Source organism: Lissotriton helveticus, chromosome 2_1 (genome assembly GCF_964261635.1).
Source record: "Lissotriton helveticus chromosome 2_1, aLisHel1.1, whole genome shotgun sequence".
NCBI lineage: Eukaryota > Metazoa > Chordata > Amphibia > Caudata > Salamandridae > Lissotriton > Lissotriton helveticus.
The window spans coordinates 1,037,832,322-1,037,860,228 of record NC_136059.1 but is presented as its reverse complement, the minus strand read 5'-3'; the positions used below and the strand labels follow the sequence as shown (position 1 = coordinate 1,037,860,228).

At 44.6% G+C, this 27,907-nt stretch overlaps 1 protein-coding gene across 18 annotated transcripts in view; it reads right to left on the bottom strand.

The window, feature by feature from the left end:
- Positions 1–25,108, bottom strand: part of LOC144819585 (uncharacterized) — a 211,414-nt gene extending 186,306 nt beyond the window's left edge. For 16 of the 18 annotated variants that reach the window (XR_013607460.1, XR_013607464.1, XR_013607463.1 and 13 more), the window contains exons 1-2: positions 24,869–25,108; positions 17,492–17,603 (exon numbers count right to left, since the gene is read on the bottom strand). The gene's annotated coding sequence lies outside the window, so the exon portion shown is untranslated. The remainder of the gene's footprint in view (positions 1–17,491; positions 17,604–24,868) is intronic. The other 2 variants (XR_013607467.1, XR_013607466.1) reach the window with 1 other exon arrangement.
- Positions 25,109–27,907: the final 2,799 nt, after the last annotated feature.

Sequence of the window (27,907 nt, the reverse complement as noted above, 5' to 3'; positions counted from 1 at the left end):
CACTGGTATTGCACACACACACATGTCCCAAGGACATGTGTGTGTGTAACATACAACTTTGAAAGATGCACTTTAGGGCATTTTTCACAGTTTTCGCTATTTACCATGAAGTTTGATTTTACTGTAAATAGCAACCCCTATCAGCGAAATCGCTAGCTATTTTACACTCATGCATTGCATTGCATTTAAGGAATCTCAATGTGAGATTCCTTAAATGCAATCGCAAATAGCGATTTATGCATTTGGGATGATTCATCCCAAATGCATAAATACCGGTCGCAGAGGGGCAGATTCTGAGAATCTGCCCCTTTGCGAACATTATTTCGCCTGATGCATCTAGCTGTATGTATTTAACACAGATCTTTTGACTGGGGGGGAATGTTTTGATTTTTTCTGCATTCCATCCATCAATTGTGTGTCTTTTGCTGAAAAATACACATTAGAAATTTGAGCCCTGGATTATGAAGCCAACAGAGGACTCACTACCGATAGGCAGATTATGGCCCCAATGAAAAGCAGAGATTGGACATGCTGTGGCCCCTAATGTTATAACTCCATGTCGAATATAGATGCCTATGCTTCACAACTACTTTCATAATGTACATTTTCACCGAAATCCCTGAGCTGACATAAAGTATCAAGGACACAATTTAAACAGACAAGGGCACAATTTGGATCATCTAAGGATGGCAAAGGCTGAAGGGGGCTAGTCCAATGACCACTCTCTGTCAGATTGTTCATAGCAAACATCCTAAAAAGGTGTAAACTGATTCAAACCATTGGCCTGCAGCTTAAAAACAGCAGATCTCATTTTTATATGCAAATGATAGTTATATTTGTATTACTTTGATAAAACCCATCATAACTGAGACGTTTTTGACATTTGCACCTGTATGTCTCTAAACCTCCAAAAATATCATCTAAAGCTACCCAGAAATATCAATGTTTGTTATTTGTAATAAAGTAAAGCAGAAGATCCATCTGTCATTTTCTGTACCACCTGTGGTTTTACCTGTCTGCATCCTGGCATTACTTATTGTTAAAACAACAGTTGCAAAACAATAAGATATGTATCTAATATAATTGTTACTTTCAAAACCTTTATAGTTCAATCGAATTTCGCAAAACTTTTCAGAGCAAAATATAATTATTCATGAATATATTGGCTGGTGAGGCATAATACGTTCCCTCATGTCTTAGTTTAAATATCGATTTTCCTGTCAGAGCACTAGGAAGATTGACACTTAGGGGTCTATTAGGATGGTGAGCGGACTTTCGCCGGCCCGCCACCCTAGCGGTGCTGGGACTGGCCACCAGTGGTGCAGCGGTCCCACACCGGCAATTAGGATGCCACCTCCACGGTGGCGGTGGCATACCCCATAAACAACATTGTGGCGGGCGGTGCTCACAGCCCGGCCCGCCATAAGGCCTTGGAAGCACCCTGTGCATTTGCATGCACAACATGGCAGGCACCGTGCGGTGCCTGCCACGTTGTTCATGCAAAAGTAGGGGGGATTGCACCCCCTAACCCCCCAACACCCTGGGGGCCCGCAACGGGCCCCCACATTCAGGCATCGCATGCCTTTCCATGGTGGCAATGCCGCCATGGAAAGGCATGATAATAGCGGCACGATAATAGCGGGCAGATCGCTACCGCCATATGGGCGGTGGTGATCCACCCGCTATTATAATAGACCCCTTAATGTCAAAACTGGAGAAGTAAATTTCCTGCATGTTCAAGGCTTTTATAGTAAGTGGTCTAAGGCTACATCTATTGCCTTAAAATATAATCTTGAAAATATTCAAGAACTTGACCAATCAGCTGACCTCACGATAGGTGCATTTCTACCCCGAAACAAAAACTTTCATGACGTGGGTTAGTGTTGGACTGACCAGTTGATCATCACCACCCCCTTTTCTGAATCAGTTGATCAGTCTGGCACTACCAAACAAGACAGCTTGCATGATCCTGACATGGGCCAAATGACCAAGAAAAACAGCTCACACATTATGGCCCTTTCAAGCTGGCCCGTCTGGCAGTGCTGTAGTGCCAGACTGCCCGACATTGCCAAGGATGAATCATGCCACAATAAGTGGGTGAGGCTTTCTCATTCAGTTTGACTGACACTCTTACGTAGATTATACCCGATTGGAAGAGCAACTAGGGCCACCATACTTTAACTAATGGTCAACTGCGTGCCCTAATTTGGCATATACAGGCACCACCATGACATCATTTTGTGGTATATGGTGTTTTTCCGGAGGATGTGCAATGGTGTACCTCCATTTCTCCCTTTGTGATAGTTGAAACTGCCCAATATGCCACCCCAATACTGCTGTGGCCCCCTTCCTGAACAATCTCCATATTTATAACATCTGCTTGTGCCTTTATCATTACTATCCTGACCCATCCAAATAAAGTTGACACAGAAACTGAACGAAATTGTGTCACATAAGAAATGAATTCTTGATCCAAACTGGCAGTCCTATATTCTTGAGAAACACTCTCATATTGCTTCAGACACTTGACTAACCAAAACCTAAACAATAAGGATAGAATATAGAAGAGGAATGCATTTTCGTTCTTTTCAAATAAAACTAACCACTATCTGGAATAGAAAAGCGACAAAAAGATTAAAAGTTTTGATATCTGACATTATTTTGAACGAGACCAGACAATACAACATGCACAAATTCAAAAACAAACATCTCCTAACCAATGTTGTTCCTCCGTGTGCTGTAATGAATGGTCCCTGTGCATCACAGCCAAAGCGTTGTGCACCAAAGACATGTGTCAAATCACTTTGCAATCGAGTGCAATTCATAAGCTATCAAATGCAAACATTCAATTTTTTGATTCACATTTCATCTCAGTGACCATAAAGAGACAAACATCTTTACATTCTCTTGACAGATGCTCTGTCACCTTTAAAGTTCTCTACACTCAAACAGTGCAATATTTAGGGTTCCAGCAGTGTAAATACCATGATAGAAAGGTTCTAACCATATTACATCCCAAATTGCTTTAAATCCCACATAGGCATACATTTTCTCTGTGCAGAAATTACATCTTGGGCATACCCTCCTGACACAAATAAGTTGCTTCTAGGTAGTTCTTGAGTTTGTCGAGCCATGAAGCCAAAGCTAGCTTATGGTTGCTGTGTTCACCTACAGCAATAAGATCTGTGTCTTTTTGATACGTGAACAAAAAGATAGCTGATGGCCCTTAAAATTAAGCCTTTGTTTTGGGGCCAGCTGGCATATAAATCAGAAAGCCCCCTCACCGCCTGACAACATGGAAGAACTGCTGAGTGACCCAAGGAATCACTTATCATCCATACTTCAGAGAATTACATGTTAAGAGTGAACGGTTGGGAGAAACAAAAAGCCATGTTATAAAATGTAACACAGTGATTGTAGTTGCCTGTACTAACAAGACCTTATTACTTCCCAAAGGTACCTTTCTTTGCAATCTTAGAATAAAAGATTGAGAAAACAAAAATAGGGGTCTAAACCAATTACTTATAGTTAGCATGCAGCTCCTTGATGCCGTTAATAGATACCTGTGTTATATTAGAAGGCTTGCAATTTATGAACTGGATGTAACAAAATGACTTCAGCGTCAAAATCAGTAGCCCACTTACCTCTCAAAATAAAATACCAATCTGTGATCTGCATGTTACAAAATGTGCAGGCACATTAACCCTCTATGCTACTTTAAGAGTCAAAACTGACACTGGACAAAACACAGAACCCTCCCAGAACTGTGCTAACCAATAGATATATATTACCGCTATTACAAACCCTTCCAAATTGCGGGGCACACAATGATCTCTGCAGCCGGTGTCTTAACCCTGTAAGATATTTTAAAATGCAGCTCTTTGTGACCAATTAAGTAAGCTAGAGCAGGTTTACTGTCATATGTGTCCTTGTTGCCATTTTATTTGCAAGATATATATATTTTTGTTATATATGTACAAGTTGACTGCCAGACTGTGTTGCAAGCTCTGCCTCTAATGACTCCACCCCCTTTCCTCTGCTACATCTTTTTTTTTACAAATGATTTTTATTGATTTTAGTAAAGTAACATCTCGAACATTTGCATGATGATTGAAGCTTATTGTTAGCATTGTAGATTAGCAATAACATCGAATGGCATTGGTAGGGACATAAGGAACACACTGTCAAATAACATTTACGTGTTCACTACGCTGGTTGGCTTGCTGCTTCACAATAATGGAATTATCAAAAGGAGAATCAGGCATTGCTCCTGAAGTCCAGTTCTACGATATATTGCATACATCTGTGGAATAAATTATAAATTTAAGCAAGAGAAACACAACGAAATATTAAAATAAAGAAAAAATTAACTTATAACATGAAAAAGAGAACAAGAACCGATCTCTATATGTAAAGGTCATTGCAGGTATGTTCACCGGTATGATGCATGATTTAGTGACGTGTGCGTAAACATAGGGGTGTGATGGGCCATGTACTGTCTTGTACCTCAAGGGTAAGAAATTGGAATAAGAATAAGATAAGTATAAGAGGGGGGGAAAGTAGATGTGTGGGGGAAGGGAAAGAGGGAATGAGCCAACTGGGGTGAGCAAAAAACAATCCTTCGTCTGCTACATCTTGACCCCTAATTTGTGGGTTCCCATAGTAATTTTTTATTCCAGCACTGAATTCTATGCAAGTATTTAATTTCACAGCACCTCCCTTTTGTGCATTATCACATATAAAAGCATCTTCAAATACATAAGTTTAGTATCTGACCTGTACAAAATCATTTTGTGTGTTTATTTAATAGACTACAATTTTTGCTCCAGGTATAATAAGAATCTAAGCTACATATTGGGTGCACAAAACAGCTGACTTGCAGCGTGATTTGTTATCAGAGTGAGCAGCCTGAATGTGTCCACGCTCGTTTTAAAAAACGATCACGTTCAATAAATGTCTCTCAGTGATGTAACCCGATGCAGTAAGGTGAAACCTAAAAAATGCACGTTCTTGAGTTTTGAGAAGGTGTTATCATATTTCTTTGTGGTGTTTATTTCATAATTTACATTCACCTCTAACACTTTCTAAGCAACCAAGTGAGACTATAAATTTGTTGTGACTGTGCTAAATTGATGGTTCTTGCACCTCTAATTGTGAAACAAATGGCAGAGCGGCCTTTCAATTCTTTCGGAAGACCTCCTCCCTCTCCCACCCCCTGCATGTTCTGTCAATCGCACAGCATGCTCCCATCACAGTGCAGGGCATGTCTGGCCCCTTCCCCATCTGGGTTCTTTTATCTTCCTTGATATGCTATTCAGCTACTGGCATACTGCCGTTCACATGTGCGCTTTTTTAAAAGGCGTGCATTCAAAGTTTGAGATATCAAATGCTCTTTAATGTTTCTGGATTGGCCTGCATCCTGGAGTGAACAAAGCTCATAATGATGTATTTGGTTCTTGGAGAATTTGCTGAATGAATGTTCCTCAGCATTAGCTGATCAATATAAATTCAATGTTCTGTAAGACAGACCCTCTGCTAGCAAATGTATTAAAAGATTCATGATACTAACTATAGTTGTTTAAATGACTTCCAGTTATTGGCTCGCAACCAATCCTCATGGTGGATGCTTGTGTACAATGAAGTCACGTCAAGTGTCATCAACAGATAGTCTTGGTTCCATGGGATTTCATAGATTATTTTAAGAAAATCCCCAGTGTCTTGATGGCGAATTGCAAACATGTTCCTGTAAAAAATAAAAAAAAATTACCTTGAAGTGTTCTCAAACACACTTTCTCTTGCTGAGATTATCTGTCTCCCCGGTGGTTGGGACCTGTTCTTGTGGATCTTATATTAGGTACATTCCTGGCATCTTGGGAAAATTAATTTTTTAAGAACAGACATTCCTCTTGGCTAAGCAAGCCCGAATTCCTCCATGTTGCCCACTCAATTTGGTATTGTGTATTGACTTGTCTCACATGCTCAAAGCTGTATCTTCCATAGCAATCAGCTTCATTCAACTCATCCATGTAGTCTGCCTGAGGCCACGGGACAATATTTCCGTCCTTGTCAGAATTGCGCATTACAATTTGATCATGGGATTGCATTTGTCTTGATAGGGTTTTGATACCTGACATGTTGTAATTATTTGTTTAGAGTATTCTCTACGCTGTTTATTTCAACCACCTTTTCATTTAAAGAGATCAATGGAATCTCATAGAGAGACCGGTGTAAATGTAGACTGGTTTAAAGGGGGTTTCTGCATCCCCATACACATTTAGGGAACATGTATCAATGATTTCTAGTGCTGTCATTGAATCATTGGCCTCAGAGGTTTAATTCTCCTTCTCTCTTTAGTCCTGTTTAAGCTGCAAGTCAGCAAGCTCCAATTGATCTTAGCTTGATGTTACCACAATGGAGTGGCTCGTTCTATGCTTAGGTTTTTGCAGATGAAATGTTGCCAATTTTAGCTTGTGTTTTTTTTTTTTTTGTTCTGTAATTTTTTATTGAGTATATAAAAAAAATATATATTTACATGGAGCATGGGATATACGTGAGCGGACAAACAGAGAAAGAAGAAGGAACAAACGAGGCTAAGAAAGGAGCGCCGGGGGGGGGGATAGTAGTTCGATTGTCCATGTTCTGTCGGTCGTTGTTTTATGCCTCCTCCTTTGCGACGCTTCGTTGTTCGTTGGTATTTCTTTCCCCAACCCCAGACAATAGTGAGGAGGGGGGGGGGAATAGAGGTCGAGGTCGATAGAGAGAGTGCATGGTACGCAGGAACGTTTGTCCCTTCTGTAGTGTCTGGATTCTGCACCTATGGGGGTTTATGTGATGTTAGGTAATGGTCTAGGGGTCCCCACATGTTCGCTTGCCTATGTGTTTTCGGTGAGTGTTTCGCTGTGATGTTATCTGCCCCCCTTAAGAACGTGACCCAGTTAAGCCAAGCTTGGGGCGCGGCTTTTGAGGTGTCCTTCCAGTTACTTAGGACCGTAAGACCTCCAGAATCAGGGCACATACACAACTTTCGACACCATCAAAGAAACACACAACTTACAAAGCATAGAGCTCTACAACTTCCTGAAAATTAAAGTAGCCATAAGGAAGGCAAACCTCACTAATCGCACACCTCCGCTCATACAACTCGCAGCCAGTCTCAACACACTAGGACACCAAGTAGCACACCTATACAAAGCCCTCCGCCCCAAGAACTCCAAACTAAACGATAAGATCACAAATTTCTGGGGGGAGATAGCAGGGAGGGAGCTAAGCGAGGCAGAGAAAGCAGAGATGTGGAGATCCTCCACTAGGAAGAAAATAACGGCAGCGCTCAACCAGACCAAATATTAGCTTGTGTTTTTTATTTTAAAACATTGGTTCTGGTTTGGTTGTAGTTAAATGAGCTCTCAGGACAGAAAGATAAGCCAAGTGACAAAATTGGAATTTCCGCTTTGTTCTGTTCTACGTCTGAGAGATTGATAAGTGTATTGCTGTTGTCTACATTTATTTTCGCCTCCATTTGTTGTTGGTTGTTTTGTTCTTCCTGTTACGTATCTCGCCATCTTTTGTATCTGGTTTTGTGTCTGTTCTGAATTTTCGACCTCTGGATTGGAGGGTCTGACGGCAATCTCGGAGTACAAAATATAATTCCTCAATGGGTGTTAATTTTGTTTGGTCACTAATCTGGCCTTTTGCGGATTTTTATTCTTAAGAATACGTTTCACTTTCAACCACTGAACGTAGGGGCCTATAATGATATTGGGCGGATCGCCACCGCTGGGCTGGTGGTGGCCACCGCCGGCTGGGCAGTGGCGATCCACCTGCTAAATGTCCCTGTGACACCTCCGTCATATTAGTATGGCGAGGGGCACCGTGGTGGACAGAAAGACCGTCCACCACTTTTCTGCCGGTCGGATTGCCAGCTGGGCGGCAAAGGCAGCTAATATGGTGGGCACCGCCATCCATATTAACATGTGCAATTTAAAAGACCTTTGAAAGGCCAGCGGAAAATGCTTTGGGGGGCCCGTTATGGGTCCCCGGGGAAATGGGGGGGCTGCACTTGGGGGGTACCTATGGTACCCCCCTTCATTGGCATACACAAGGTGGCAGGCCCAGTGCGGCGCCTGTCACATTGTGCATGCTAATGCACAACATGCATATTTAACATTGCGGTGGGTGCTGCTTACAGCGTCGCCCACTGCAATGTAAAATATGCGGGATGCGACTGCCAGGGTTGCGGTTGCATCCTAATGGGCCTGGCGGGACCGCCACACCTCTGGCGGTCGTTGCCGTTTACCGTTATGGTGGCGGGCGGACAAAGTCTGCATGCCTTCTTAATGGGGCCCTTAATTCTGGTGCTGTTTCCTCTAAGTTTATCATTGTGCATTGCCCTGTTACTACCTATCAGCCTTTTTCTCTTCATGGCATTAAACCGTGTTGTAAATGTAATGATTTGGCCCAATTTGCAGTCGATCTTGTCACTCTGGAACTTTTGAGGCCTTCCTTGCTTTGATGATCTCTTCCTGCTTTTTCAGGAGCACAATACAAATGGCTCAAGAGGAAATAATGAAAGGCTCCTATAGTATAACATTGAGCTTAATGGATCTGCATAAAGTGCATATGCACCCTTTGTGCAATGGTTGTCACCCTTACCAACACAGCAAAATAAGAAAGAGAAACTTTGCAGGGCCTCCACCGGACACAGTGGATGAGGGAGCCAAGGGGCTAGTGTTGTGAACTTCCAGGCACAGAGGGAGCAGTGGTGTATCAAAGGTGCCATGGACTCTAATGCAAGCAAGGAAAATCCAGTGCTTAATTTGGGCAGGTGGTTTCCATTGCTGGTACCAGCACTTAATTGAGAGCACCAGCACTTATGACAGTCTGCCACAACGACGCCACTGTTGCCACTGTTTGTCAAATTTAGAGATGAACACGGTAACAGTTGTTTATTAATTCAGTGCTCATTAAAATAACTAATACCTGCCACCCACGACATTTTTATAGCTTTGGAAGCCTGGAATAGTCTGAATTTTCAAACATGTGGAGCGTGATATTTAGTTGTGTTAGTACTGTCATTGGGAGCACTGGCAGCAGCAGTGTGTGGTGGAAGCTGTAGTGGCCTCATGACGCGGTCCCTAGCACTTATTTATATTTCTCTCTCTTTTTGTTTTATAAATTAAGCACTGCAATTGACCTCCACCTTTCCTGGTTTGGTGGTAAAAAACAATGATGTTGTGGTATAGTGGGCCCCTTATAGCCTTGGATACCTGTGCCAGTGCACCTGCTGCACAATTGCTAGCTACCGCCCTGAGAGGGCACGACTAGTCGAAGATGAGACTGAAGGGTGCATATGACAAGGGTTTATCGGGATACTCTGTGACAACCCACGTTGTCATCAACTGTTCCTTTCACGTTTGCACATATTGCACGTATACGTATATGTTCTACTTATGCTGTACAGCAATATGTAGAAATAAACAGTACGTCATTTGGCAAGTCACTCTCCAGGGCACCAGACCTGCAATTAATGCACAACTGAATGCCCCGCTTTGGTATCACTGCTGTCATAAATATGTTTTTGTTCGTTTCCCAGCATTCCTCGAGTTCGTGGTGCTCCAGGCAATACTTAGCCTTTCTTTCTGACTGTCCTCGTGCGCGTTTTTCTCATTACGATAAGTACTTTGATCTCTCAATGAATGTTCCGCATTTCTTTGACTGTAACATAAAACCCACATAAGGCAAAGCGATGACTGAAGCGATCAGAGCAATAATCGCAGCTCTGCTTCTCGGTTCTCACCATCGCCGGAAAACACAGTGGAAACCGGAGAATGGCTTTGATTGTCACGTGGCATGTGCTGCCTACCCTTGAGCACTGTGCGTTTGTGGAAGACCCTTCCGAGATTGGATTTTTTACAGTCTTCAGAAAAGCTTAGGTTATGTAAAACATCTCACTCCTTGATGAATAGCTCCCTTTCATAATGTTGAACGCGCCCCACAATGGGCACAACATGCAATCCACTTTAATGAGAATATGTCTAGCCAATCAGACATCTTGAACGTAGGCCTCCATTTTGTGCGCCACAGACATAATACAAATGACACAGTGCAGGGGGGGTTATTGTAGGATGCGCTCTAGTCTATGAGCGTGAACGCGATGACGCGTCACGCCATAGACAGGAGCGCGAAGGGCGCGCATGCGCAGTAGGCGCCAGTTTGGAGGCGCGAAAGCGGGGATAACGGAGCTGGCGACCGGAGCAGTCGTGTTAGACGCTCGGCGCCCTCTTGCTTGAGATTTACCTATATATATATAATTGAAATAAAGACAAGTAACTCACCACCTGGACTCTGTGCATATGTGGGGAACAGGATAACATTACATTGGCGACGAGGCTGGGACCACGAACACCAGGCACTTCAGGGTCAGGAGCTGACCCCCCAGGACAGCCCCATATTTACAACAGCAGGACACAGCAACAGAAAATCCAGGAATAAATGAGCAGAGGGCGTGGCAGCAGCTGAAACAACCACGGAAATCCACCTGAGCCTGCTCCAACAACCAGGTCAGTGCTGGGCTAGGAAAAGGGAGCATAGCCAGCACCCTGGCAGCCAAGGGCATTGACCCCAAGTCAGAGGAAGGGGCGCAAACGGACGACCCCACACAGACCAGAAGGGATAGCACGCCGGGCAGTCCCAGAGGGCAAGGGAACACGGCAGAGAGTGCGGGAGCATCCGGTGGACTCAGTCAACACAGTGCCCAGGGGGTAGACCCCAGAGGTGAAGCCAGAATGGCAAATCAAGCGTCTGCTCTGATGGCCCCAGTCCCATTCCTGCCTAGACCGGGCGAACCGCAGTTAAAATGGGAGGACTGGAAGGATTATTTTCAAAACTATATAGAGGCACTCGAAGATGAGAATGAAGGGGAATTCACCTCGGAAAGGAAGAAGAGACTACTGCTCCACAACCTGGGCCCGGAAGGGGTGAGAGTGTTCAAGAATCTGGTGCCCAAGGAGAGGGGAGTGAATGAGACAGATGTCTTCAAAAACGCCCTGGATGACCTGGACAGCCACTACCGCCCAGCGGTTTGTGTCTCCATAGACAGGTATAATTTCCAGCAGCGGAAGCAGGAGGCTGGTGAGTCGATTGATGATTACGTGGCGGCGCTCCGACGCCTGGCCATCACGTGCCAGTATGGAGGGCTTCAGGAAGAATATATAAAAGACCAAATTGTTATGCACACCACGTGCAGGTCGGTCCAGGACAAACTGTGGGCGCAGAGCGAGACGTCCCTTAAAGAAGTGGTGGCGATGGTCAAAAAGGCTGAAATGTCACGACGCGGTGCGGAGGCAGCAAAACGGGAGAACGCGCCGAGGCAAATGGTGAACAAGATAGAAGATGCACCCCAGCCTGGGAGAGCCAAGGGAGGATATGGAGATCAGAGGAAGGACTTGAGATGGACAGGGAAGCAGGCAGGCCGCCCTAGTACAGACAACAAGTTTGCGTGTTATAGATGTGGCAGCACGGCACATTCGGCGCAGGATAAACGCTGTCCCGCGTTTCGCGCCAGATGCTCATTTTGCGGCCTGGTCGGCCATTTTGAGAAAGTCTGCCGCAAAAAGGGGAAGAAATCCACGGTCAAGTGCGTCGAAGCGGCAGCAGCCGACGTCAGCGAGGAGGACGATTTGGATGACGACGACTTGGTGTTGTGCATCGAGGACCAGGTACTTGAGGTGACGGGGAAGCGAAGAGACAAGCCTCGCACGGACATGCTGATAGGGGGAGTGAAGGTACACGTGGCCGTCGACTCAGGATCTCCTTGGACCATCGTGCAAAGGTCCATATGGGAGGAAGACTTTGTGCCTGTAGTGGGGCCAGACCTATGGCCACCGGACATCAGACCCATCTCGTACACGGAAAATGCCATTCCTTTGGTGGGGTGTCGAGACTTCAACTTCGAATTTAGAGGGAGGTCAGCCACGTGCACCCTGTATATAGCGGAGAGAGGACCTTCAGTGCTGGGGTGGAGAGATGCAGGCGATCTGGGGATCATACTCAACCCGGGAGGTAAGGAACAGATTCTCTTGACAGACGAGTGGCCCCTCACGAGAGAGGAAGATTGGAAGTCGGCATACCCCAAAGTTTTCGACGGATCAGTGGGAAAACTGGACAAGTTTGTTCACAAAATGGTCCTCAAGGAGGGTGCAGTACCGGTGGTGCATAAAGTCAGGAACATTCCCATATCCACCAGCGGAGCAGTACAACAGGAACTCCGGAGGCTAGAAGAGCAAGGTGTCATAGAGCCGGTGGATAGTGCAGAGTGGCTATCCCCCTTGGTCGTGGTCAAGAAGCCAAATGGGCAGGTACGGCTCTGCGTTGACCTCCGCGAGCTCAACAAAAGTCTCATCGTGGAAAAGTTTCCCCTTCCCAGAATCGAGGAGATGCTCGCCAAGACCAAAGGTGTGACGCACTTTTCCACCATCGATCTCACGTCTGCGTACTACCAGATAGAGCTGCATCCCTCGAGCAAGAAGTACACCGCTTTCATCACTCCATTTGGGTGCTACCAGTTCCGGAGGATGCCCTTTGGCCTGGCATCCGCAGCGGCTGTTTTTCAGAAGCTGATGCACCGCTTGTTCAAGGACATTCCTGGAGTACAATACTTTCAGGATGACATCTTGGTGATGGGCTCGTCAAAAGGTGATCACGACAGGAAGTTGCGGAGCGTGCTGGAAGTGTTGCAGAACAGAGGGCTAACGGCGGAATGGAGTAAGTGCAAGATAGGGACCCATTCGGTGACATACTTGGGGCATGAGATCAGCACGAGCGGAATTTCACCCAAGGAACGAAATGTGACGGCCATAAAGGAGGCGAAGGCACCCAGCTCCAAGGAGGAGGTGAGGTCGTTCCTGGGAATGGCCGAGTATTATAGTAAATTCGTGAGACACTTTGCCACCCGGACATACAGAATGCGACAACTCATCAGAGACAAGACCAAGTTTGAGTGGGACGCAGAGGCGCAAGAGGAGTTTGACACCATCAAGACCTGCATTAGTCAAGCTATTCCGTTGCAAGGGTTCGTTCCATCGGGCCAGACCGTGGTAACCACCGATGCCAGTGACAAGGGCTTGGGGGCGGTCTTGGCTCAAGTGAGAGATGATGGGGCCACTGAGACGATCTGCTTCGCGTCCCGTGCGCTGTCTCCGACGGAGCAACGATACAGCGTAATCGAGAAAGAGATGTTGGCAGTCACCTGGGCCTTAGGTAGATTCAGACAGTTCGTTTGGGGTACGAGATTCAAACTGCAAACGGACCATAAACCCCTCATCAAGGTCTTGACTTCCTCGGGGCATGAGACGGCGACCCCGAGAATAGCCAAAATGACTCTGAAGTTACTCGATTATACCTACGATGTCGAATATCTGCCGGGAACACAGAACAGGGTAGCGGATTATCTCAGCAGGGCTGCCGCGATGGAAGTGGCGCCAGAGGAAGCCCTGGATAAGGAAGAGATGGTGGCAAGCATGGAGGACTATGAGAGTTCGATAAGTGCCCAAGAATGGGAGTCCGCCTATGATGAGGACATGGAAAAAGGGGAGATTAAGAGATACTTAACATCGGGCTGGCCTGACAAAAGGAAGCTCACTGATGGAGTACGAAGGTTCTATGAAATTAGGGAAGAACTGTCCCTGAGTGACTCTGGGGTGTTTATCTATCGGGGCGAAAGAGTTGTGCCGCCGGATTCACTGATACCCAGATTACTAACTCTACTACATGAGGGCCACCTAGGTATTGTAAAGACCAAGGCACGCGTCAAGCAGATGTATTGGTGGCCAGGCATGGACGTTCACATTGAAAGGCAAGTGAGGGAGTGTGGCCAATGCCAGGGCGCTGACAAAGTGCTGAGGCCTCTCCGACCGGCCATGGGGAAGTTCGACACGCCACAGGGACCTTGGGAGAATGTGGCAATCGACATATTGGGACCGGTCCTGGACAGCAAAGGTGTGAACAAGTACTTGTGTGTGGTGATGGATAAGTACTCAAAATGGCCTGAGGTGGACATTCAAGAATCCATGGACACTGACACGATTTTGAGATTCCTGACTTCAGTTTTCTTAAGGGAAGGCATTCCCAAAACCATCCTTAGTGACAATGGCCCGCAGTTTGTCTCGGACAAATGGACTAGGTTCATGAGAAGGAATGGTATCGAATCCAGACACACGGCAGTGTATCATCCCGCATGCAATGGCCAGGTGGAGCGGTTCAACCGCGTGCTGATGGGCTCCATACAGGCGGCCATCATGCAGGGAAAGGATTGGGAGGTTGAAGTAATGAGCATGCTGTGGTCTTACAGGATCACCCCCACGGCTGTGGGGTACAGTCCATTTCAAGTGTTGAGAGGACGGCATCCGTTCACACGAGACAATGTTGTGTGGCGGGAAAAGACCATTACCAGTAAATGGTCCCCTGCGGTGGTCCAACACAACTTGGAAAAAGCCCAGAAGATTTATGCTGCGAATTTCGACAAACGTCGGAATGTGAAAGGAACAGAGCTGGAGGAAGGAGAGTGGGTTAGGGTCAAACTCCCTACCCTTCAAAAGAAAGGCGACAGCAAATATAGTCAGCCTCTACAAGTCAAGGAGGTGAGAGGTAGAGCAGCTCTCCTCAGCGATGGCAGAGTGTGGTCCCAAGACCGCATGGCTAGAGTAAACAGGATTGTTGTATGGCCCAAGCTGGAAGAGACAGAGGCACAGAAGGACTTCCACGAGAGCACGCCGCGACTGGAGAAAGCTGATGAAGTGTTGCCCGAGGAAACAGGAGACAACAGTGAGATGGACATTCCCGGCGCAGGGCGCGCAGTCAGAGAGGTCACTCCGGCTGGAGTAACTCAGAGTGGAGATTGGAGAGATGGTGCGAGACCAGGCGGAGACAGAGAGGTGGAAGAGAGCATGCCGGTAAGACACACCCGTAGTGGCCGGGCAGTTACAGTGCCCTCAAGATATAGAGACTATGAAATGGGTGGACATTAATGATAGTTGGCAACCTGGCCGCCAGCCAGAGAACATTGGGACACTTTGTGCTACTTTGTGGTGGTTGAATAGTTAAATGTGTTTACTGTTAAAAAGGGGAGATATGTAGGATGCGCTCTAGTCTATGAGCGTGAACGCGATGACGCGTCACGCCATAGACAGGAGCGCGAAGGGCGCGCATGCGCAGTAGGCGCCAGTTTGGAGGCGCGAAAGCGGGGATAACGGAGCTGGCGACCGGAGCAGTCGTGTTAGACGCTCGGCGCCCTCTTGCTTGAGATTTACCTATATATATATAATTGAAATAAAGACAAGTAACTCACCACCTGGACTCTGTGCATATGTGGGGAACAGGATAACATTACAGTTATCAATGTAAAATATACAATACACAAAGATTCGCCTTTGTCCTCCATAGAGTGGGTCGCAGTATGCATGTCGAAGATGTGCCTTTTCATTAGAGGGAGTTTCACGTCGTCGTCCAGACATTCATGTGTGAGGTCTTGAAGTAACACGCAGCACAGCAGCGCGCCCATTCACATGTCTTTTAATTCTTTCCATTCACTTTCTCTCTCTCTTTCACATCCCCCTCGGGAAAAGGCCCGGCATTTTTTCTCATGGCAACATTTAGAAATTAGATTAAGCAAATTTAGATGGAATTCGCGAATAAGAGCATTCATGTTTGCGCTTGACAATTAAAGCTGACGGGCTGTTGGTACAGTGACAGCTACCCGGGGTTCCCTTCAAACGGGGGGAGGGCAATGCCTGTGAAAGTATGAGAACCTGAGAGATTTCTGTGCAGACGGCAGGAAGAAGCTAGGACCAACGTGTCACGTGTTCTACGTCCACGAGGAGGTGCTACACGCGTTTGCACTTAAAACGGGACAAAAAAATAGCGTGTTTAGTACAAAGGAGGGTTTAAATTAAATGGCAATTAAAACTGAAGCATTCCGTGACCCCTGCCAAAACCATTATTTCCTGCAGTCTAGACAAAGGCACTTGAAAGAAAATATTTCCTATCTTTTCTGTCTTCATGACTTCATACTGACGCAACCACTGAAAATGTGAAATGCCCAAAATAGAAAATCTTACCTTTAATCTGATACTTTGCTCTATCTTGCTCAGATGCTCGACCTGCAACCTCTAGCGCACTCTTTAACTGACACGTTTCCTTGCCCGGGCCCCTCCCACCCCGCACACCGCTTTTCAATCAGGCCCTCATTACGATTTCCCCAACAAATTACGATATGGACCGTAAATTCTGTTACCGCACATATAGGAATTATACATTTGCAGTAAAAATCGCACCCCTTATCTATTTCAGAAGGTCAAACCGGCTTATAATTTTAATTGTAAAAAAAACCAAATGCAGGATACAGGGGCGGTGGGTGACATTATAAAGTGGTGGGGCGCAAAGTGATTTGCATACAGCACCGCAGCGAGCGAGCGTAGCGAGCGAGCCCGAACCCCAAAAGGGGGGTTTGGGGGGATTACCCCCCCCAAGAAAATTTTGAAAAAAAAGAAGAAAAATCGTGCATTTTCAAGCACATTTGAGAAAGCAGGAAGGTTAATAAAGCAATTGTGAAAGTGCAGTTATTACATTAATAGATGGCATAACATAGGTAGCTTCTTATTCAGTATAACCACAGAGCTTCATACATTCCGTCCTATTACAGACTCCGATATTGGCATTAAAAGTACCCTCCAGCTTATCAGCTTCAGCAAGGTTTCCAACAGCATAGCACCCCTTTGCTACACACAGATTACAGGTTCAGCCACATGATGAAAATAGCAACTCATTCAGTGTGATAATTAAGGGAGCAGAGCGCATGGAAAACATATTTAGTGATGGGCCGAGCAAAACACAACAAACAAATTGACTTCTTTCATCTCCTTTATTTTAAACCATTTACAGGGCTCAAGTGTTTTAAACCTTGTGAAAACAACAAGCTAATTTGGTGAAAGCATACTTAGAAATCTGTATTTATGTATTGTAATTGTAGACTGGACCAAAAAACGAGTGAAGGGGCTCCACCAAAGCACCTCTCCCTTAATTATTTACACATAAATTGCATGCAGTCTGACAAGTCTGCCAAAAATGCAGCAGATGAGCTGGGGCGTTTACTCCTGGCTTGGTTGCTGGGGCGCTTACTCCTGGTCTGGGTAATGCTGCAGAGCTGCAAACTAAGGCGCTACCAGGTAACCAAGACTCAAGTACCACCACAGCATCAATCTGTGCAACCATTCAACAACAACTGGTTCAAATATGGTCTCTCAATGTTTCAAGCTATATTACAAATGTCACCAAAAGATGTTAATATTTCACTTCTGTTCTTGGATTTTGGTCACAATAAAATACACTGAACATAATCTTCACAAAAGTTATTTACAAAAGTTTAAGCTATTGCCATTATAAATTACAATAACTTTTATTAACTTATTAATTATTTTTAAAAAAAAGCCATTGCTCTTACCTGCACAGGCCGCAGCTGTCTAGACCTCGGAAGAAAAGTGCTGATGAGGAATGATAATGAGAGCAAGTTGGGCAAATGCATTTTGACGCTGTCACGACTGAACAATCAGGTACTAGGTAGGACAAGACAAAAAAACTGTTGCAAAAATCTAAACAATGGGCTAGTAACAATACCATCAAAATACAACGCTCCGAATAAGTTAGCAATGGGAGCATTTTCTTGAGAGAAATTGATACACAAAAGACTTTTGAAATGACCTGGACTTGTGCTGACATCAAAAACCTATTAATCAGTTGAATACCCAGAGGACGTCAACCTAATATATTGGACCAGGTGGTTGTCCAAACTTGTGATTGAGCCTTACAGATTCGGATTGCCGCTTAACAGTCATTGATCTAGAGATAGTTTGCCTGCATCCAGGAATGGATGGCTGGCAGGGAACTTTACTGGGGCAGGGGAGTGCTTCCTGCCCGTGCTTCCTCCAGGTTTGTGTTGCTTTTGGCTTGGAGGTAATTTACATTAATTATTTGTCTCATTCTGGCCACCACAGACAGCCACACCAATGACAAAGCTATATAGGCAGGAATGGCGGGGGATTCAAGCATCTGTGGCGCAAGTGAGGTACCATTACGCCCAGACAGATTGAACAAGCTAATTAGTTTTGATTTGCACACAAATCCTTGCATGCATGTACATAGATTAGCTGGACATCGTCTGCTACAATATAGTATAATGCATTGAAACAGCTGCACTGCAATAGAAAACCCACTAGGTTATATTTATCTATATATAAACAGAAAGGAACAGCAGAAGTACATTTTAAATTTGCTTTAAAAAAAAATCTGAAATTGCATTCAGAAACAGACACCGTGCTGTAAAGATCATGAAAAAACTGCGCACACATGAAATTTACCAGTTATGTGAACCATAACTTTTAAACCCAGCCACCATGAAAACCATAAATAGCCCACCAAATGCTTGTTGTACTTGTATGGTGAAAAGACAAGAGAGTGTAGTGATCTGTGAGTCGGATCCAAATTCACAATACCTGACTCACCGCCATGCCCTGGTACCATATTTTCCTCAACAACATTAAAGAATATGGTGATTCTTTTTGGTTTCAGGTTTGTAAGCGGGACTACATCAAACCAACCATTAAGTTACTGCATTGGCTCTCCACATATGCTGGGATTAAATTTAAGTGCAATGGCCGGCACAGCTACCAAAGCTGTACGCCTCACCATGGTCCAACTAGAGACCTTTACTCAATCAGTGCCTGCCCATCTGATTAACCAATGATACCTAAAAAGAATGAAATACAGAAGCAGATCATTTGGAGTACAAGGGCAGAGACTCTGGAGCCCTTAAGCTAAGATCTGAACCAAACTACAAGTGGTTCTGGGAACTTTTAAAACTGAACTGTAATTTAGATCAGGCTCATGGTTCACTACCCTCCAAGACAGGATCCTAAATTCCCCTTCCATATATTAAAATGTATTTATTGTCCTGCTATCAGCGCTATAAAATAACCAATTGGAGTTATGCAGTTCTCTGCAAAAGTCTTTAACAAACATCTCCAGAGCTAGGTGCATAGACTGATTGTTCACACCATTTGTTAATCAGGGTGAACAGGTTAAAGAAGCGAGACACTACAATTACTGTTCTACTCCCCTTGGATTTGGAGTATGAGAATATGGTTCCCGACAAATCATACAGGGGATTGGGGGGGGAAGTGCAGGCTCATAAACAGATATGGTTTTTAAAATGTTACAAGCATTTTTTGGACCTTCAGCTTTCTCACAGCCAGCTACATGATCACTTCCATAAGTCATTCTCAACACAGGCCTACGACAAGAGTACCCTGCTTCTGTCCCTTTTTGTTGGTGCTGTGAACCTCTCTCCGCGAGTGTCTGTCCTATTTTTTCGTCCCATTTCATTTTTAGCGTGGAAATGTCCGCATAATAGGATTTGCTAATGCTGTATGCAGTCTGGTCATCACAAGTCTGCCCCTTCCATGAGTCAATATTATAGATAATGATTACGCTTTTGGCGGCTCATTGCCTCCTTTCCCCTTGCAATTTTCACTGCTCTTCTCAGTTTGTTATGTCATATACAATCCGGTACCTACGCCAAACTCCTCCCTCAGGTATCAGTCCATAAATGTTTAGTTCCAATACATTTTCATAGGTAGGTCCTGTGACAGGTCTCTCAGGAATAGCAAGGAGACGACTGCATAGAGCGAGATTATATGTACTCAACTTATCAGTTGTATTCCCCATGCCCTCGCTCCACGGATACATGCTAGCGGCTCATTGGAAACGCAAAGAGTAGCAATGAAAAGGACATGTCTGTATCATGCCCATATGGGCAGGCCATTGTTCTGAGGAAGCATGTCCGGCACAGACCATGGCCAATGGCTGAGCTTACAGTAGAGCGAGCCCCTTCAAATCCATGCATCCATTCCCATCTATTTCACTTCCTAAAAATGGCAATGCTCGAGGAGCATGTCGAAAGACTTCTCCATGTCTAACGATACTAACTCTATAAATGTGTGCTCATACGGAGACCTTTCCATGACATCTCAAACTGACATGAGTACTTCAGCCTGGGATAAACGTACTCTGATTGTTATGTACTAGGTGTTTCATCATTGGCAGCAGCCAATCAACGATCAATTTACCAAGATTTTTATAGTCTTTATTTAGGTGAGAACATACATCAAGAGGATCTCTTCCCATCCTCGGCAAGACCACAATACAGGCCTTCCTGGTTGTTGGTAATATTCCAATCTCATATGTATTCATACATTTCCAGAGTTTTGGGGCAAGTTTAGATGTCCCAGTGATGTAAAATTCAGGATGAAGCCCATCTGTGGCCAGGGTTTTGAACATGACCAGTTGGTCAGTTGCATCAACTATTTCTTCTAATGTGAGTGATGCCATTAACATTTGAAATTGCTCATGACTCAATCGGATGAGAGAGACAGACCGCTGGTATTCTACTGTCTCTTCCCTCTATACCACACCAAGGGTAAAATATAGCTGTCTAGAATACGCTGCAAATTCAAGATTAAGATACCCCACACAACTAGTGGTTTAAACGTGTTTTATCAAGGATAACGTGTGCGGATATTTGCTCTGTCATTAACTTAGCTGCTTCAACAAAACTAAAGAAACAAAATTATGTTTATGTTCAAAGGATTGCATTTATGCAAATGCTCTCCTCAGACTCTTTGTGCACAGTCTAATTTATTCACCTTTACCTATCCTTTCTGCCCCTCTATGATGGCAATTACATCCAAATCGTTTCAAAATAAAATATTTTTGTTTTATCAAAAATGAAGCAAAACTATGGAGGAAGAAGACTGGAGGGAAGCCCTTGCCGCACCACGAGGGGCGGCTATAGCGGTTCGCCTCCGCCTCATCCAATTTAAATATCTTCACCGTGTCTACTTTACTTGGGTGCGGTTGTGGCGGGAGGGGTTGGTTGCGTCCCCAGAGTGCCTTCGGTGTCGCGGGGCTGAGAGCACCTTTTTACATACTGTCTGGCAATGCTTATCATTTGACCGGTTCTGGAGAAGTATCTTTGCTTGCCTTTCTGAAGTCCTGGGATGGTCGCTCCCACGTACGCCTCAGCTTGCTCTATTACACGTGATGGAGGGGATCGGGGGCAACATTTATAAACGGCACCTGCTCCAGCTGGGCCTCACGTTGGCGAAACTTGACATTGCCCAGATTTAGAAAGATGCACGAGCGCCCTCTGTGGCTGCCTGGAAAAACGGTTTGGACTTCAATATGGTGCTGGAGCGGCCGATCTTTGAGGCACGGGGATGTCCGCGTAAGCACTACAAAACCTGGAAGTGGTGGGCTGACTATAGGGGCCTGTGGCTGGAGCCGCCGATCGAACCAGATGAAGTTGTGGTGGATTGAGGGAGTGGATGGGGCGGATGGGCCTGGCTCAGGGGAGGGGAGGGTGGTCGGGGGAGTATGTGTGCTCGGTGTGCATGGGTCTTGGTGGTGGTGGCACAACCTGGGAGGTGGTAGGGGGAACAGCTGGGAGTTCTGGGGGGTGTTATTCTTTGTAGTACTCATGGTATTGTTTGTTTTGTTTTCTCCACAAAAAAGGTCAATTGCTGCCATTTAACTATGTGATGTGATACTGCAATAGACTCTGGTGTGCAGGGTCATGTGCTCTTTGTGCAACTTGACAAACAAAATTTTGTTTTTAAAAAAAAATGAAGCAAAACATATATACAGTATCTCTTGAACATGCCGTTCCAACTCATTTTGTTGATCTACTTGGAGCTATTTTGAAAGCTTCCAATACTACAGGTTTAGCTCCATGTTTTTACTACCTATAAAACTGTGCTTTGGGGCGTTTCCATCATTTTAGGGATCACTTTAGCGGGGAATAATTTATTCAGCAGATTGTGACCTGTTCTTGTCATTTAAGATGCCTTCACATTAATCATACCTGTAAGACGATGAACTTGCTTTACCCTTTAGAACAACACTTTTGATGTGCTATTGCTTTTTTATTATTTGAGCTCTCACACGCTTGTACCACCAGCAGCGAGACATTTGTTCTTGTGCCAGACACACTTTCACACCATTGTGATCAACATCCCTTTCGACATCAACAAGTGGTCCCCGAGTATTGAGGGGAGTTCATTCAAGTGGCTGGTATTCATTGTTCACTGCGTGGGGATTTGAAACTCCCCATCATCACAAATGCTGCTCATGGATCATCTTTTTTGTTGCCTCGTGTACTGACAACATATTCTGCTGTACAGCAAATTGTGACATTGACAGCACCTTATTTGAACATTTACGTTGCCCCTCCTAAGTGTTCTTTGACTGGTTTAACCAAGACTTTGGGGGGGAGGAAAGACTTTGGGGGGAGGGGGAGGCACTGTGCTTCCTTACTCACTAGCAAGTCTTTCAACTGCGATATTTAGAAATCTTTTTTCTAGTGTCGTTCACCACCCCCTTCCTGTTCTTTTACTGCCACCTTCCATCATTTTCATGGTTTGCTCTTTGCCGTCACCTTCTCTGGCTGAACCCACGTTTGTTGCACTTGATTCAAATGTCACAAGCCTGAATACTACACAAATTTCACTTTAGAAAATAACCCACAACTCCTATTTTTTCTGTGAATAATTTGTTTTTGTTTAATTTTGCTTCGCACGTGATTTGTGCACCTTGCTGCTTAGATAGTGTAGGTCTATAGATATTGCAATGCTTACTTTATCAATTTGCAACAATATGATACATTATCACATCTAATGATATGAAATGAATAGGTATATTTAGTTTCGTTGCATAAATTCATAGTCATATGATTATAGAGGCCAGCTATCATTCTTTCAGTGTCATGCTTTTTGTCTTGTCTGTCTCTGTTTATCTTGCTGTGCTCATGTACATCATTCTTTCAGGGCCTACAGCCCTCATAGGTATATAATGTTTACTTATTTCTTTATATTATGATCATTATTGTAGTGCCATATGTTTTATATTCATTATGATATTTGATAGTAATTTAACATAATTTGTACTTGTAAAGCGCCCGTTCATTCCCAACGGGGCATCTTGGCGCTGAATAACAGATGTTTATTGTTACTTATAGTTCTCATATACTTGATCTTAATTATCAGTGTAAAGACACTGTAAAATGGGGAATAATTTTCATCATGCCATGTTTCTCTCGAGTTTCAACACAAATAACAAGGCGTTTTGAGAATCAGTATAAAAGCAAGGTATGTGTGTCTTTCCCTCGAGAGAGAAGATCATATCGACTCCTGCTGAGATGATTGTCTTTCTATCAAGACTGCAGTATGAGAAAATCCTGCCTCCTCAATAATGTAACCTGTCTTTGCAGGCAGCTCTGCGCTGTTTGCCCTCGGCATTCAAGTATACAACTGATACTGTGGTGGCAAACCTTTTCAGTGCTAATTGTAATGAACCCTGATTGAATATATAATAATTCATTGAATGCATTATATTCCCACATATGCATGTGTGCAGTACATTCACGCTGCCTGGCTGTGAACCATCTCCCAGTAAAGTTGCCATACTCCGCGTGCACCCTGTATGTGTAGGGCAATTTGCTGCACAAGCGCTAGATCTCTGAACACACAGAGGAGCTAGAGTGGCTCTGGATTCTATCATGACTAGAAACTGCTGCGGAGATGTTCATGAGAGGCTAGAGGCAGAGTCCTGGGGCATTAAATGAGTGTGTAGAAGGTCTGAGGAAAGGAGATTGGACTGTTCTAGTGCTGCATGACACCAATAAAGACAACTTGTGGACCAGTTTTATCCGGATAATGACATTATCCCAAGCGGTTTTTCAGCATTAGGAATGCTGAGAGTATCTACCTTATTACTTTTACATGTGCCTAATGGGTGGGTTGGAGCCATTTGGTAAAAGGATGAGGGGGAGGCTAGGAGAGGTCTCTGTGTCAAGTGGTGATGTTTAAAGTTTATTTACCACTTAGAGTAGAAGTATTCAACAGTGTTAACCTAGGCTATCCAAAAGAAAAAGCTGGAGGGTATAATTCATGGTGAAATTGTAAATGTTTGCTGGCTACAAGATACGTGAAGTGACTTGACTAGCTTCGTGTAAGGCCTCGTCACCATTCTTGGCAATCGAACCCGTGACTTGCAGAGTACACACGCACAGACTGTTTAGCAATGGTGCTGTCTGAAGCACAGAAGTGCAGGGGCCACGTGGAAGAAATGATTCACCCGCGGCCTTCGCTGGATCACTGTGACCCACACAGCTAGCTGCCGGCGGTCTGAAAGGCTCGGTGTTAGCCAGAAAGTTCTTCGATGGGCACAGTATAGGGGAATAAATAGAGCATAAGTGCTTGCGGCAGACGGAATTCAAAGGCGACTCTCATGTGCGAGAGATCTGAACAAAGACAGACCTTGTTTGCAGCACAGGGCGGCAGTGAGGGCTCTCTCCAGGCCTGGGGCTCTTCTTCCGGCACGCAGTGGACGCCTGGCATTGCCCTGCTCTGCCCAGTCAAAAGGCACTTTTTGGCAACTTAGGGCGGTTCCACGCACTATTCAGTGCTTGGTCTGTGAACGAAAGAGTGCCGGTGCTCAAATCTCGCTTCTGAAGCCGGTGGCTGGTGCAATTAAATGTTGGCGGGGGCACATACCGAGGCTGCCTGTTCTAAATTCACCTCATGCCTTTATAATACCCTGGCTAAATATGTTTTCTTGATAGTTCATTACAGGAGTTAGCCCTTTGTTCCGAGAAATAGCAAAATTTGGCATACGCAGAGAGGGACGGGCAAATGTTGCTAGAGGGCGGCAAATGATACTCGCATTCGTTTAATGGCAATAAATATCGAAATATAGAGAATACACTCACCTCTCCTCTCCCTCCCCAAGCTCCGTTATACACCCCATGGTTTTCCTCCCTCGGCCAGTCCCAATTCCTTCAGCCAGGATACTCGCATTCGTTAATGGCGGGTAGAGACTAGAGAGGCTGGATCAGGATCTGACGTCACACGCGGCATCCAATAATGGATTGCCCTGCGGTGACCGGCCAATCCTGGCGCCTAGGGGGGCTCATGTATGCTCGCCCTGTGTCGCCTTTGAGAAGCCGGGGGCTGTGACCAGCTAAAACAAACACCCTCTTATGGGGAAACACTGATGCGCCTGCGCAGGCAAGTTTCTGCCCTGCAAGTCACTTGCGCGCTATATACCTTGGCTGGCTGTCTGCTGCTGCAGCTGAGTGCGTCACGTGGTCGTGGACTGTCACTCAAGCTGCGCAGCAGTCCAGACCAGCCCCCCTGCACTCCCCACTCCTGATTAACTCGGGTGATTCCCGGCGGCGCTCGGGCAAACTTTTTAAAGAAACAGTGACAGACTGTGACACCAGTTTATTTTATTGCAGCAGCGCGTCCATGGGGCTTGTGGGGCTACGCCCCTACGCCCCAATGGACGCACCGCTGCTGGCAGGATATATGCTGGAACAAGCGGATTTTGGTGAAGTAAGCACCACAGTCCCTATGTTGTGTCCCATTTAAGGGGATGACCTCAAAATAGATGTTATTAATCACACTCAATAAATAACCCATCCCAGCAAATATTTATCATTTGCGCCTCACCAAGTAAGATGTATTCATTGTAGTAAAATCTCAAACTTCAGAATTACAAAAAAAACAGGTGCTACATTTGTTCTTTCCTAATTGCTAATATATTTTGAAATATGTGTAGAGCTTATTTACAGGGACTTAAATGTCGTGTTTATGTTAGAAAAAGACTGACCTCCAACTGCCTTTCCTTTCACTTTCTGCACCCAAGCAAGATTGTCACCTAGGTCACTTTTACAAAATGCTCGCACTTTGTACACAAAGAAATAAGGGTAAACACCAGTTTCTGAATAAGCACCAGCTTATCAGAAGACATAACCTGACATTTGACATTTGTTTCTGAACTCACAGCATATTTAACAAGATGAACACAACTCTAGCATGGTTATTATTGGGGGCGCTGCAGCACCCCTAATTCCATCGTCTATGTAGGACATTCAAAAGGCACCATCATCTTTCACAATAGCAGCCCACTATGTTAATGTTAATTTAGACATACGTGATTAGCGTGATTAGCTCCAGCCTCCGCTTGGCAGACAAACACAACCCAGGAACACAATTCCACCACTAGCAAGCGTGTAGTCAGAAAAAAGCACACTTTGAGCTACATGGAACGAAATGTCCTAGCAAGGTGTGGGATCCCGACCATTTCTATTAAGGAGATAGTGGGCATTGTTGCCCCAACGAAAAAGCTTCAGAATTATAAATTTTACTGCATGTTTTGTAAAGGATGTGGCCAAAACTGCACATTTGCCAGCAATGGCTTCTTTCTTTCTCTGATTTATTCTTTCCTTTTTACTCTCCATCTTTCTTTCCTACTCTCTATTTATTTATTTCCTCCCTTTTCATTCTTCTCACATTCAGTTGTTTTTCAATATTTTTCCTTTGGTCTGCCTATTCTTCTTTCAGGTGTCTTTTGAGCTCTCTTTTCTTTTTTGTTCATGTTGAATGTTTCTTCCAGCTTTTTATCTTTCATTTCCTTAGTCCCATTCTTGTTTTATCATCTCCTGTACATCCCTTTCCTCTTCTCTCATCCTTCTTTCTTCTTAAATTCCTTCCATTTGCTAATTCCTTATTTTCTTTTCTTCCACAAATCTCTCATTTCTTCTTTCCAATATTGTATTCTATATTCAGCTTTACTTTCTTCCTCCCTTTCAATTTTTTTATTTCTTTGTTTCTTCCTGTCACATCTTTTTCTAATTTTCATTTTACTTTCCTGGGGTTTTATATAGCGTGAACTTGACCCAAAGATATCAGAGCACTTTAGATGAGCACCAGTTACTTATAGACGGACACATTAATTTTTTGATAGGCACAGGAAGATCAAGTGCTTTGCCCAGAATCACAGGATGTTAAGCATCCCTGCCGAGCCTCGAACCCAGATCCCCTGCGTCAAGGCCGACAGGCCACATCCTCTCCATTCTTTTTGTCCCCCTCCAAATCTTTTTCCCTTTTTCCCTTTCTCTCCTTCTATAATTCTTTACATTCTTCATTTGTGCCTATGCTTCATCCTACTTCCTTTTAACTTTTCTTCTTTCAGCTCTTATTTGAATTTTTTTACCTTTCTTTAAGATATTTCTTTGAATTTGTCTCTAATTCATTTTTTTCTGTTATATTCAAAATATTTCTCTTCCATTCTGTCACCATTTTTAACTTAAAAAATAAAATCTTCCACTCTTTCCTGTTCCACAGTTTTAGGACTGTAATTTATCAGCCTTTCCTTCTGCTTTGCAATGACCTACAAGCCAGAGATGAAAGTTAAGTAGGATGGTAACACAATGTCCCAGGTTCCCCCACATAAGCTGGCATAGTGGGGGCTTCACTACGCCCTTGAACACAAGTAGGCCTTGGGTGCACTACACTTGCATGCCTCTGGAATATGCGAAACCCACTTATCTGTACTTAAAATCATCTTCCATGCTTCATTATCAAGCTCTTTTACCAAGTTCCCACATGCAATATCATAGCGAATCAAACATTGTTTTTCCAAACACGCCAGCAGAATTTCAGGACATAGAAGTCAAGTTATATAGAATTGCTAACATTCCAAATTTCATTAGGTGAATTGATGGGATCCAGATAAACATATGCCCCCTTCCACTAAGTGGTTCAGAAAAGGGGGTGGTGATGAACAGAGTGTCTGAATTAAGCAGACCACTCTTACCCAGTCCAAAGATCAGGGCTTGATCCATCACCGTTTTTTAGCTCACTGCACCATCCCAGCTCAGAACCTGGCTACATGCAAATTAGTCTGTTCCTGTCCCAGTGCATGATGGGAACAGGGCAAACCAAACTACCAAGCCAATTCTTAT